The 13,850-nt window shown below is 54.2% G+C and overlaps 1 pseudogene; it reads left to right on the top strand.

Annotated features, from left to right (window-relative positions):
* Window positions 1-13,850, top strand: part of LOC136996275 (adenylate cyclase type 10-like) — a 49,590-nt pseudogene that overhangs the window by 25,824 nt on the left and 9,916 nt on the right.

Below are 13,850 nucleotides of genomic sequence, written 5' to 3'. Positions count from 1 at the left end.
AAAAAAGCGCTACAACTCTACCTAGACGTACAGAACTTCAGGCCCTGCTCTTTGCAAAACCCTTTTCCTCCACAGCAGCAGACAGCACAGCTTCTCAGGGGGCATCACTTTAAGCTGCCAAGTCAGGAAAAAGTCCCATTTTCATAGCTTAATCAAAACCTTTGACAACTGCCCTTCCGCCGGACACTACAACAGCAGCTATTGCCCATCGACTTTCCCCAACAGCTCCACCACCCTCACCCAGAGCCTTTCGCCTTCCCACTATGCCACAACATCCCTGCACTCTCCAGCTGCCGCCTTGGCTTTCACTCGTGACCTGCAGTTCTCCGAGCTCAAGACCTTGCTACAGCTGCCAGGCCACAGCGTTGGCTGAAAACACCCCTCGCTCTCATCGCGATGCTCACAGACAGCACCTGCCCCCCGCCACAGCTCATGCTGCTCTGCGCAGGCGCCTTCCACACACTCGCCCAGGCCACCGCAGCAGAGCTGGGCCCGCGGCAGCGGCTCCTGAGCACCAGCGGTGTCCGGCAGCTGCTCGCCCGCAGCACGGCTCCCGCAGCCCCAGCGCCAGCCCCGGCGCCGGCCCCGCTCCCTCCCCACCACCTTTCCCACCCGCAGCTACCGCAGCCTCCCGCCCGCACCAGCACGCGGCAGCCGCCAGCGCCGCTCCGCGCTCCCAACACCACAGCCGGCAGCAGCCCCAGCGGGCACCAGCAGGCCGCAGCCATGGCCGCCGCAGCCCCGCCCCCAAGCCGGAAGTGACGCCTCCCGCCCCACAGCCCCACGCTCCCCCATTGGCTGCCCGGGCTGCCCAGGCGGCAGGGGCGGGGCCACAGCAGTGCGCCGGCGCCGGCGCGGGGGGAGGGCGGGGGGTCGGGTCGGGTTGGGGGGGGGGCTGGAGCCCCCCGGCTCTTGCGGCCCTTCTGCTGGCAGCCCCGCGGCTTGGTCCCGGCTGCGGTGGCCGTTTCCCAGCGCCACCGCGGCTGTCAGGGCAGAGCAGGGCCCCGGAGCAGCAGAGCGCGGCGCAGACACGAGGGGAAGCGCTGCGGCCCTGCTGCGGAGGGAAGCGCAGGCCGCAGAGAGCCCCAGGCCCTGCGCAGAGCCTTGCCCTCCGCCAGCAGGGCCCGCCAGCTGCCCAGGAGCCCCCGCGGGGCCGGCGCTCGCAGCCCCTGTGTGGGGCAGCGGGACACGGGCTGCGGCGGGAGCCGGGCCCCTCTCCTCTGCTGCGGCGCTGGCCGCCGAGGAGCTGCCTCGTGGCCTGGCCCCCGGGGCCTCTGGGGCAGTGTCACCGAAATGGGGAGTAAAACTCCTTAACACCAATGTAGCCTTAAGAAGCAGGCATTCTCTTCATTACGGCGCCGGATGCACGGGGGATCGCTCCGCCCAACGTGCATGCCGTATGTTGCATTAGCCAAAGTTTCTATTGCTCTGTTACATACATACGCATTAAATTTCCCGGAATGATTATACGTATTCATTCTATTTCCTGGAACTAATTATCATATTTACATAGTCATTACGCATGTGGTCTGAGTCTCCAGGGGCTTCTATGGGGGTCTCTGGGGGTCCCTAGTGGTTACTGAAGAGGTGCCTTTTCCATGAACTCCGAGCTCCTTTTCCGTATATGATCTCGGCTTGGCTCATTTCTTTGCTTGAGAAAGCTGTCTTGTTCCTAACCTTGCTTTCAACTGGTTTCTGCCGGTTTCTCTGTACTCCTTTAGGATGTATCAGCTACAGTTGCGAGAATTGTATCCTTGGGTGCATTCTTGTCTGAGGCTCCTGGTAACAGTTTCCCCGTTTCCCACCCCCTTTTGAGACTTCTTCTTGTCTGAGGCCCTTGGGAACAGTTCCCCCCTTTGAGACTTCCAAAGTAAGATCTCTCTGGGAGTCTCACCTAGATTGCATAATTCTGATAATACTTTCGACTTCCAGGTACCCACAATTGGGTCCAACATACCGTAATTAAAGGTAAACACTGGATCATAATACAGCACAAGATGCATACCACAACTACGGCTATGATTATTACCAACAATTCTTTTAACCAGGTTAGGTTTGCTAGCCATGAAGTTAACCAATTCCACCCTGAGGAAAAGGACTCCTTTTGTTTTTCCCACTCCTCTACTGCTTTCTCGATTGAGTTTAGTACAATATTCTGACCATCCTAGAGGGGTGGGTTTAAAAGGAAATCCTGTCCCCCCCCCCCCAACATTACCTGAAATACCCAGACGAATGAACTAGGCAAACCAATTCTGACTGATCTTACCCACGCGTTGCCTCAGCGGCCAACCTACACTCAGTACCAGGGAAGTAACTGCGGGAGGGTGTCTCTGTCCCGAGGGGCTCCGCAAGCTGGCAGACCCTCTGTCATCGTCAAGGAGCCAAAGACAGCCTCCGGGGCCAATCTGTTTATACCCTTCAGGGGAAGGTGGAGGTGGAGCCGCTAGGCCAGTTGCAGTTCTCTTCACACAGGCGTGGTCCCTGGCTCTTGGCTGCTGCAGGGTTCAACTCTCCTCCATCGTTATGAGGATCGATCGCACCCATAGTCATGGGGTAAGGGGGGGTGGCCGAACACCCCCAATGGTAGGCTAGCTGCCTTGCGTGCTCTTCAGCACTGAAGAAAGGAGTTTGAGTGACTGTGAATGACTGCTTTACTCTTGCAGTGGGGGTCCCAAGGACAGATCCCAGAGCTGGGCTAAGAAGGAGTTAATTCCAGTCCACAATGGGGCCCCAGCAGTGAAAGCAGGTGTTACCTCTCAGGGTCCTGATGAGGAGGAGACAGTCCTGACCACAGCAATTAACACTGGCCCAGCAGTGAGAGGAGGCTTTTGTTTCTCAAGGTCCAGGTGCCCAAGCAGGCCTTATCTTCAAGTCTTGACATCCTTCCTTTTGGAGCGTAAAACACAGGAATTCAGGCTACTTGTAACTGGCACCAAATGTGTATGGGGGGTGGGGGGGAAGCTGGGAGCATCCCCCCACACCAGTGCTGAGGTTTGGCAGGTGGACTTGTTGCTCATTAGGCTCCTTGAGGACCCCCTGCAGACCCCTGCCCTGTGGCTGTACTGCAGAGCCGGGTCGTAGCCTCTTCATGCTGCCCTCCCTGTTGTGCCTCTGTCAATGCCTGAATAAAATCATGCCCCCGAGTTGCATGTCTGTGAGGAGGCAGCTAATGCCATGGATTCATTACAAAGGATATACAAATGATTGCCTGAAGACTTCTGAAGAGAAGGGAAGAGTGTCTTTTCTGTCCTTTGTCTCCATTTCCTGCTTTTCCTAGAGCAGGAGAACAGAAAATGGGTAACTCTTATCCTGGCTCCCTTTCTTCAATTCTGTTTTTGTCACCTTTGCAATTCCCCCCTTCCCTCGCTTCTCTCTGTCCTTTGCATCCTTTTCAGATGACAAAATCTTGCAAGAGGCAGCCCAGCCTGAAGCAGACCCCCACCAGGAACAAGACCAAGCAAGGGAGAAAACCTCTTTATCGCACTCAGCTTCTGATGTGCTCAGCTGTCACTTGGAATATACAGCTTTCAGGTCAAGTCATACATGGTGTGAAACACAGAAATAACACCGGAGGAGAAATTGTCACTTGTGTGCTTTCAGACATAACCACGACCCACGAACCATTGCAATGTGACAAGCAGAGAAGGAGTAAGCAAGTTAACCATAGCTGGTAAAGGAGTATCTGGGGACATGAAAGCAATATGGGTTCCAGTATCATAAATGCAGAGTTCAATCAAGAGTCCCAGATATGTATTTCTTCTTTTTGCATCAGGCTATTCTCAGAGAGTCTCCAGTGTGGGAAGCTCCCTATCAAGCGCCAGAGCCACAAGCAGCATAAATCAAGGGAGCTGCCTCTTTCCAGTTTGTGGATCTCTGTCGGATTTGACCACTGAAGAAATGACCTTGATTTCTTCAGAGCTGGTAAAACAGGACGTGGCATTTAAAATGTGCACAAAGGCTAAAGGGAGAAAAGATTTCTCGTGTTTCCCCTGTTTCTCTTTTTTTTTTTTTTTTTTGATGCATTCAGATGTGCACATCAAATTAGATTTCCCTTTTTAGACCACAGAGGTTCCTTCTATTGTTGATCCTGAAAGATCCTGAAAGGCCACATTTGTGGCCAGAATATCCACTGTCTCTCAGGGGATTCTGGCTGCATTTGAGCTGCCTGGGACACAGCATTGCAGGCAGTGACGGCTGAATGGTAGGCTTATTTCTCCGCTGCTCCCAGAGAGAGGAGGGCTAAGGGATCCTGTGTCGCTGTTTCATTCCTCCTCTCTGCCTGGAGAGCTGAGAGCCTGTAACTCATGCTCGCTTCCCCTCGTGCCCTGCTGACTCATAAACTCCAATGCTATTGCCACAGTTCTTGAACAGAAGAGGAAATGCTGAGTGCCCAATACAGAAATGATCAGGAAATGCTGTAAAAATAGGGGAACTCCAACACCTGTGAGGATGCACTCTAGCAGAGAAGGGGAAGATGATATTTGTCTCTGTGCTGTTAGCCTCTGCTACACATGAATCTGCAGCAGCCGCAGGTGGTGGCACTGGGCATTGCATCAGCTGGAATTGTCTGTCTGCAGCGATGTTGTGTCATCGTATACCTGCACGACACGGAGCTCCACAGCACTTCAGGAGATGCAAACCTTAAGGAGAGACATGAAGTACATTTCCTGTTGTTCATGCTTTTTCAAGGCTCCTCAAAAGGTTTCTTAGGAAGGCAAATGTGAATCTTGCAGTTGTGACCACAGTCACTTTGCATTGAACATTCTCCTTTACCTAAATTCTGTTGTTAGACATGTATTTGGTGACAGTCCCTCATCTCCTGTCCCTGTGAAATATATGTCTTAGTCCTGCTGCTTTTCAGTAGAAGGAAAGCGATTATGGTTTTGGGGAGCCCAGTCCTACAACCAGCTGCGCACAGACATGCTCTTGCCTCTGCTCATAGCCCATTGACTTTGTCCAGCTGACATGGGACTCCCATGCGGGCAGATCTTGGGGCCCAGCTGCCAGGTGTGGGCCAGGAGATGGCGTATGGCCCAGCACTCCTCAGCCTCCCCCGGCGTCTTCAGCCCTGCTCCCCTCAGCTGGACACCAGCGCCAGCATGGGCTTCTGGGGGGGTGGGGGGCGTGCCCTGGCTGGTGGGGAGTGGGGAGCCCCCCTGCTAGGCTAGCGCCACCTCCTCCTCCTCTTTGGCCCCTCGGCCAGGGTGATGAGCTGTGGGGTGGGCTGCCCCTCCGGCTCATCCGCCTCTGGGGGCTCCTCCTCCTCCAGGGGGTCCACGTCCATGGACTGCAGCGTGACTGCGGTGGTCCCAGATGGTTCTGCCCACCTTCCTCTTCATCTGCAGTGCTGCCTTCCTGCTCTCCCACAGCCCCTCTGCCTGGCTCATGGCTGGAGCTCCCTGTGGCAGGCAGGAGTGGAGAGCTTGATCCTGGGCCCTCTCCCACCACCAGCCCGCTCCCAGCTCTGGAACAGCAGTGCTGAGGTCACTGCTGACATAGGGAGATCATAGTGACAGCACGTCTGGCTTGGTCCCTACCCTCAGCCTGGCTCTGCCCCGTGGGGGGATCCTGGAGGCTGGAGGGTGTCCCTGTGGGGAGGGGCCCATGGGGCTGTGGGCTGATCTCCTTGGGACCTTTTCCGTGGGCTGTCTTGCTTGCTCGGGGAAACAGCTGCTCCAGAAGTCCCTCCAGCAATGGGAGGAAGGAAAACCACAGGAAGCAGAAGTCTTTGCCTTGAAGGAGCTGGTAACAGAAACAGAAAAGGCAGCTTGTTCGGAGAGATGAAAGAGCTGCCTGGCAGTGAATGGCTTTACTCAACATGAGCTGGAGGAAGAAATGCAATGAAAGCCTCCAAGCAGGGGTGGGAGGTGGTACCCAAAGTTCTCCTAAGTCAGAAAACCCTGTCTCTGGGAAGAGAGGAGAGTTTTGTAGCACACTGGGATGTTCTCATCCCATGGCAAAAGACAGGGCAGTTTGGGTTTATTCCCTCTCAGGGTGGAAACCAGTCCCAGAATACCCTCCTCTGCTCTGGGATGGAAATGCTGCTTCCTGACAACCTCTGCTTTAAATATGAATATGCTGTGAGTGTGAGATGAGGAGGGAGAGACTGTGCCACAACCTGCCCCTGCTCGGAGTGGAGATGTTGGGGAAAATGTCACCTGCAGATTCCTGCAAATCAGGGGGAAGGGACCTCACAAAGGGACCCAGTGCCCCATGGAGATACAAAAAACCTGGGGGACTGGGGTGGGGCAGGAGAGCTGCAGTGTGTAACCGCACCAGTGACGAGAGAGGCAACCCGCAATGTGCAACTGCCCCCCACACAGTGGGGGAGGTGAGGGCAGATCTTCCCTTTCCAAATGATAAAATGGCTGACTTCTGCTTCTGTAACTAACAGCGTCCTCTGTCATTCAAAGCAACTTGCCATCATTTTGCATGATTTTCTAACTCTACTTTTTAAGCTTTGGTATAAATCTGGTGTCAAAGTTCGGTAACTTGGACTGTTTAGCCAGTCCAGCTGCATTCACTAATATTCTACTTCTAGCAATGTCAGAGAGAGGCATGCTGAAGGCAGACAATATTTTGTAGGATATTCATATAAAACAGATGATCCAAATTTCTGACTTTTTCCCTTTGAGAGGCACGTTCTGGATCTGTAGTCTAAGTAAAATGATTATGTGAAAGGAACACACAATAATAGTGGGTAAATGCAGCCTGTTAATAATCTTCATTGTGTTTGACCCAAATAGCAACCAGGAGAGGAGATTTGTATAAAAACTCTTAGGGTGTCTGGTATCAATGATCTGAGCTAAGTAAAGGAGCTGTATAACTGTACACAGAATCACAGAATCACAGAATGGTTGAGGTTGGAAGGGAACTTGGCAGATCATCTAGTCCAACCCCCCTGCTCAAGCAGGGTCACTGAGAGCACATTGCACAGGATCGCATCCAGGCGGGTTTTTGAAAATCTCCGGAGAAGGAGACTCCACAACCTCTCTGGGCAACCTGTTCCACTGCTCTGTCACCCTCACAGGAAAGAAGCTTTTTCTCATGTTCAGATGGAACTTCCTGTGTTTCAGTTTGTGCCCATTGCCTCGCGTCCTGTCGCTGGTCACCACTGAAAAGAGTCTGGCTCCATCCTCTTGACACCCTCCCTTTAGATACTTGTACACATTGATAAGATCTCCTCTCAACCTTCTCTTCTCCAGGCTAAACAGGCCCAGCTCTCTCAGTCTTTCCTCATAAGAGAGATGCTCCAGTCCCCTAGTCATCTTTGTAGCCCTTCGCTGGACTTGCTCCAGTAGTGCCACATCCCTCTTGTACTGGGGAGCCCAGAACTGGACACAGTAGCGCAGATGTGGCCTCAGCAGGGCTGAATAGAGGGGGAGAATCACCTCCCTCCACCTGCTGGCAACACTCTTCCTGATGCACCCCAGGATACCATTGGCCTTCTTGGCCACAAGGGCACATTGCTGCCTCATGCTTAACTTGGTGTCCACCAGCACTCCCAGGTCCTTCTCCGCAGAGCTGCTTTCCAGCAGGTCAGCCCCCAACCTGTACTGCTGCATGGGGTTATTCCTCCCCAGGTGCAGGACCCTGCCCTTGCCTTTGTTGAACTTCATGAGGTTCCTCTCCACCCACCTCTCCAGCCTGTCCAGATCTCTCTGAATGGCAGCACAGCCCTCTGGCGTATCAGCCACTCCTCCCAGTTTTGTATCTTCAGCAAACTTGCTGAGGGTGCACTCTGTCCCTTCATCCAGGTCATTGATGAAGAAGTTGAACAAGACTGGACCCAGGACTGACCCCTGGGGGACACCGCTAGCTACAGGCCTCCAACTAGACTCTGTGCCACTGATCACAGCCCTCTGAGCTCTGCCATTCAGCCAGTTCTCAATCCACCTCACTGTCCACTCATCTAACCCACACTTCCTGAGCTTGTCTATGAGGATGCTATGGGAGACAGTGTCAAAAGCCTTGCTGAAGTCAAGGTAGACAACATCCACTGCTCTCCCCTCATCTACCCAGCCAGTCATTCCATCATAGAAGGCTATCAGATTGGTTAGGCATGATTTCCCCTTGGTGAAGCCATGCTGACTACTCCTGATCACCTTCTTTTCCTCCACATGCGTGGAGATGGCCTCCAGGATGAGCTGCTCCATCACCTTTCCAGGGATGGAGGTGAGGCTGAGTGGCCTGTAGTTTCCTGGGTCCTCCTTCTTGCCCTTTTTGAAGACTGGGGTGACACTGGCTTTCTTCCAGTCCTCAGGCACCTCTCCTGTCCTCCATGACCTTTCAAAGATAATGGAGAGTGGCTTAGCAATAATGTCCGCCAGCTCCCTCAGCACTCGTGGGCGCATCCCATCAGGGCCCATGGATCTGTGGGTGTCAAGTTTGCTTAAATGATCTCTAACCCAATCCTCCTCCACCAAGGGAAAGTCTTCCTTCCTCCAGACTTTCTCTCTTGCCTCCAGGATTGGGGGTTCCTGAGGGCTGGCCTGAGCAGTAAAGACTGAAGCAAAGGTGGCATTCAGTAACTCTGCCTTCTCTGCATCCTTCGTCACCAGGGCACCCACCCCATTCAGCAAAGGGCCCACATTTTCCCTAGTCTTCCTCTTGCTACTGATGTATTTGAAGAAGCCCTTCTTGTCATCCTTGACATCTCTAGCCAGATTTAATTCCAAACGAACCTTAGCCTTCCTCGTCACATCCCTGCATACTCTGACAACGTTCCTATATTCCTCCCAAGTGGCCTGTCCCCCTTTCCACTTTCTTTATACTTCCTTCTTCTGGTTGAGTTTTGCCAGGAGCTCCTTGCTCATCCATGTAGGTCTCCTGCCTCCTTTGCTTGACTTCGTACTCATAGGGATGCACCACTCTTGAGCCTGGAGGAAGTGATGTTTGAATATTAACCAGCTCTCTTGAACACCCCTTCCTTCTAGGGCCCTAACCCATGGCATTCCTCCAAGTAGGTCCCTGAAGAGGCCAAAGTTTGCTCTCCTGAAGTCCAGGGTTGCAATCCTACTTGGTGCCCTGCTGCCTCCTCGCAGGATCCTGAACTCCACCATCTCATGGTCACTGCAGCCAAGGCAGCCCCCGACCTTCACATCTTCCACCAGTCCTTCTTTGTTTGTTAGTACGAGGTCCAGCAGCACACCTCTCCTTGTTGGCTCCTCCACCACCTGTGTCAAGAAGTTGTCACCAATGCTCTGCAGGAGCCTCCAGGACTGTTTGTGCCTAACTGTGTTGTCTTTCCAGCAGATATCGGGGCGGTTGAAGTCCCCCATGAGAACCAGGGCCTGGGGTCGTGAGGCTACTTCCAGCTGTCTGTAGAAGGCCTCATCGAGGCAACAAGTCGTTGCTGGCAAGAATGGTCTTCTGACTGTTCGTAGACCCACATTTTGCCTCTCCAGCAACCTGGTGGATCTTCACGGCCTCATCCAAGATAAGGCCTCTGTTGGTGGTAAGAAGCGAGAGTGAACCCTTTGCTTCCCCTGGTGACATTGGTGGGGTGTGTGGCGCTCTGCTCTTTCGCAGTGGCTGTTAGAAATCTCAAATTGCTCCCCCAGGTCCTGAGAACAGCTTCAGGGTTTGGGGATTATCCCAACATCATAATGCAGAATCAAATGAGACTCTCCCTCTCTCTCTGGGACTTGCTTGATCAGCTGGCTCCATCGCAGGTGTTTTGGGCTGCTGCTGCTTCTAACGAACTAATGTAGTTCCAGCTGTTGTGCCCTGTTTATGCCACAGCAGCCCTTGTACAGGCAAAGAGCAGCATTGCTGCTGGCTCTTGCAAGCTGCTTGTGCTTCAAAGTGGGGCAAAGGCATCTCTAGAGAGCCTTGCAGCAGAGGTGGGAAGCCTAGCGTGTAGGCAAAGGCGTCAGAGGCCAGCTGTGCTGTGATTGCTGGTGAGTGGTGGGAGCAGTGCAGCTGTAGTGTGCGGCTGGGGATGGCCGTGGGGCAGCAGGAGGTCGGAGATGTGTTTGGAGTGGGCCTTTGCTTTGCAATGACTCCCTCTTCTGGGTGCTGTGAACAGCAGTGTGGCATCCTCGGGCACAGGCCTCCGGCCCCAAAAGCGGGGATGTGTGCTGAGCAATTGTGCGACCTGGGGGTGGCCAGAAGGACTAAGGTCAAGAGGACAAGTCATTCATATGGCTTCCTAATGAAGATGGTCAGGATCCAGCCTGTAAGATGAAGGGCTGTTGTGCAGCCCCTGTGTTTTCCTCCTTCTTTGCAGCCAGCGTGACATGGCACAACTATGTCTCGTCAAAGCTGGCAGGCCCTGAGTGCGGGCACGATTCCCATGAGCACTGCCTTCTGCTGGGAACTGGCCCCCTTGCTGCTCTCCTTGTCCTGCCCTCCTGCCTCACGCTCAGAGGAGATGGCTAGGGCTCGCTCTTTGTGTTTCTGCAGGGAAGGAAGCACTGCTGCAGCCTTGGCCCAGCAGGTTGCAGAGGGCTTTGAATTTCTGCTTTTCTGCCAGGGAGGGAGGCCATGAGCCTCCTTTGTGGGCTTTTGCAGGGCCTTGAAGAAGACAGCTCTGTAGCACTGTGCTGCTGGGAGACCTTCAAGCTCGCAGCACTGTGTTTGAGCCTGCTGAAGTGCTCCCTCAGTGACTGTGCTGCTCTTTCGTTGCTGCCTAGGGCACAAGAAAGCTGAGACCCTGAAGTATCCTCACGTAGACGTGGACATCTCCGTTCCTTGGAAAACAGTGGCGGCTTGCGTAGAGGAGACCATGTACCTTCTCTCTTGCTGCCTGGCGAATGGGAAGAATGTTGCCCTTGTTCTGAAGGACATTGGCATGCTCGTCATCGAAGGCAAGGAGGTGAAAATGCGATTTTACAAAGGCCTCCTGCGCAGGCTGAATGGCTCTCAACAGCTGCTAGCAGCTCTTCTTGCCGTAAGTTTTCCCTTTCGGCAGCGCTCCTGCTTGCTTGTTTGAAACCCTAGCCAAGTCCAAGGGAAGGGACACGAGGACAGTGCTAGTCTCGAGCAATGCCAGCTCCCTGCACAGTTCTTCTGCAGCATTCAGAGCACTTGGCGACATAGCGGACCCTGGCAATAGGTGTCCTGGGTGCAGCCCGAGAGCCATGCAACCCAGCATGCTGTCCCCAAATGCTCAGGGAAAAAGTCCAAGGAAAGGGCAGGTCTTGTGTGGTTTTCCCACTAGGCTTCCTCCAGAAGTCTTCCAGAAAGCCAGGGTTTCGCTTGGATCTTTGTGTTAGCATCCCCTTTGACTCCAGGCCTCCTCTGGCCGTGTTTGGGATTGTGGGGCAGTGCATTCAGCAGTTGCACCTCAAGTTGTGCAAGACTGTTTCTGTGTGTCACAGGCACAGTCACTGCAAGCCAGTGCCCTTCCCCAGGTCTCTAGTGCAGCCCTGTCCTTCAGCCTGGGCTTTCCGGTGCGGGAGTCTTTCCCTTCTGTGCTAGTCCCTGGTGTCCTTTCAGCCCATTTGCGGGGCCAGGGCCTCTTCTGCAGCCTTTGTTCCAGTGGGTGCAAGACCAGGAGTGTCAACGCTTCTTGGAACACCTCCCCACCCACCCCCGGAAGTTTGGCACTCTCCATGGTTCCCCGCTGTACAGGGGAACAGGACAAGCTGTGCATCTCTAGTCCTGCCTGCTGCAGATGCAGTCATTGGAATGTCAGGAGAGACTCTGGGGTTAAGGCCACATCTGAAGGCATTGTTCTCAGCTGAGGAGCAGGCAGTGAAAGGCCTTTGCCTGTGCTTGCCTCGCTTGACTTCTGCATTCAGCAAGAACTGGTCTCCTGGCTGAGCCTCTTGGCTCTTGCCCTTGCCAAAAGCTTGCCAGTGCTTTGAGCCATTCGCCTGTATTCCCCTGCAGCTGCTCTTCTGAGGAATTGAGGGGGTGCTGTGAGGAAGAGCGAGGGTTGTTTCCGAGTTTCTGAGAGGCAGCTTCTTCTCTGAACAGTGTGAACGTTGGCTGCCCTTGAGAGCAGCGAGATCCTTTTCTTGGTAGCATCTCACCTCTGTTTCTACCCTTTGCAGATGCCAGAGATGAGGGATTCAGTCCTCTCAAGCAGCAAAACAGCTGCTTCCCAGATCCGTTCTGGCTCTGTCATCGTCTTTCCAACGTGAGTACTTTGCTTCTTTGCTTCTTAGCCCCTGGCTCACCAAGGGAGCAGCTGCTCACCACAGGTTTGATAGGAGTGCGTTGCAAGGGCTTGTGAAGGCTGCTCAGCAAGTGCTTTGGGAGCAAGTCTTGTGCAACGCTTGCTTCCGAGGCTTGCTCTGGCTTTGCTTGGGCTCTGTGGGGGGGGGGTTCTGCCAAGCTCTGTGCTGTCTCCCGCCCTGCTAAGGGCTATGTTCCTTTAATGGCTCGGGGATGGAGGCTGTTCTTTGCAGATGCACTGTCCTGAGTGTGGGAGGGCCTGCAAGGGCTGTGGAGGGCCAGCCTGGAATTTCCAGTGGTGGTGGAAAGCTGGAGGAAAGGAGCCTAGTCTCTTCTGCCTGGACAGGAGCATGGACAGGGGCTGGCGGACAGGCTCCAATGGCCAGCTGGAGGATTTGGCTTGGAAAGCTGAGAAGGAGCTTTCTCACCAGAGGGAGGGGGAAGCCCTGGAGCAGTGTGAGGAGGAAGCTTGTGGCCCTGCAGGCACGCATGTTGGGTCACTGCGCTTCCTAAGAGAGTCCTCCAGGAGCTGGCCTATTCTGCATATTCCCCTTTGCGAAAGGGTAGGCTTCCCAGCAGCTCTGACATGTGCCTGTGTGCCCAGAATTCGCAGAAGCGGCAAAGGACATGTGGAGCTCTTCTCCTAGCAGCTCTGACATGTGTCTGTGTGCCCAGAATTCACAGAAGTGGCAAAGGACATGTGGAGGCCTTCCTTGCGAGTGTCTTTTTCCGGTTTCCAGGTACGTGCTTGAGAGTGCCCCCAGAAAACCAGCTGTGCGAGCTGTGAAGGCCAGCCGCGAAGAGGAGAAGGGACAAGGTGTCGGCAGCAGCAAGAAAGGTAATGGAGCGGCTGCTTCCTGGCAGGGCTTTGTGCCTTCTCCTTCGGTCCTCCTTGGCAGGGCATTGGAGCCAAGGCTGCAGCACCATGGCTCGGCTAGCATGAGGCACTAGAGGCAACGCTGCTCAGCCCTGATGGCAACTCTCAAGGGACTGAGGAGGCACCAAGACCTCGGGGCAGCTCAAAACACCCAACAGCCCTTCGTCCTGCCAAGTTCAACTTGGCCACTGGACTCCGTGCCCTAGTGCACCCTGCAAAGTGCTCCTCCATTTGAGGAGCTGGAGAAGAAGGGAGTCCAACTGGAGGACAGTCCTTGTGAATGATCATTCTGCCCAGAGCAGAATGTGAATGCAAGGAGGGACCTATCTCCTGGAATCCAAGGATTTTCCTCTCATGGGAAAAGCCCCTAGTGTAGATGGTCAAAAGTCTGCTCAGGTGTGCCAAGAGTTTCTTGGATTTTCAAAGCAGGCAGTTGTAGCCTTTTCTTGTGAGTTTCTCACACACATTCCCAAAGCAGAGGAAATGTAGGCCTGAGACATTTGTCAAAGGACCTGCACGCCACTCCGGTTCAAACAGTCACCGTGATGCTGCTCTGAAGTGTTTTCTTGTCTCCTGCTTCCAGAGAATGTGTCTGGCCAGCGCCTCCTCCTGCGAGAGAGGCAGCCTGCACGCAAAGTAGCGTCTGCTAGTCTGGAGGAAGGCAAGGGGGAGAAAGGCAAGGAGAAAGAGCCTCATGGCAGGTGAGACTCTCGGAGCCATGGAGGAGGGTGACCATGTAGCCTTGTGTGTCTTGGAGGGTGATATGTCCCTTGGACACAACGTCCCTAGGAGCTCTGAACGCCTTTTGTGCTGTGCCACAAGGACTAGGCATGCCTTGCTGGCTGGG

This window comes from Apteryx mantelli, unplaced genomic scaffold (genome assembly GCF_036417845.1).
Source record: "Apteryx mantelli isolate bAptMan1 unplaced genomic scaffold, bAptMan1.hap1 HAP1_SCAFFOLD_33, whole genome shotgun sequence".
Classification (NCBI taxonomy): Eukaryota; Metazoa; Chordata; class Aves; order Apterygiformes; family Apterygidae; genus Apteryx; species Apteryx mantelli.
The sequence above is the reverse complement of the archived record's forward strand: the minus strand, read 5'-3'. Positions and strand labels throughout refer to the sequence as shown.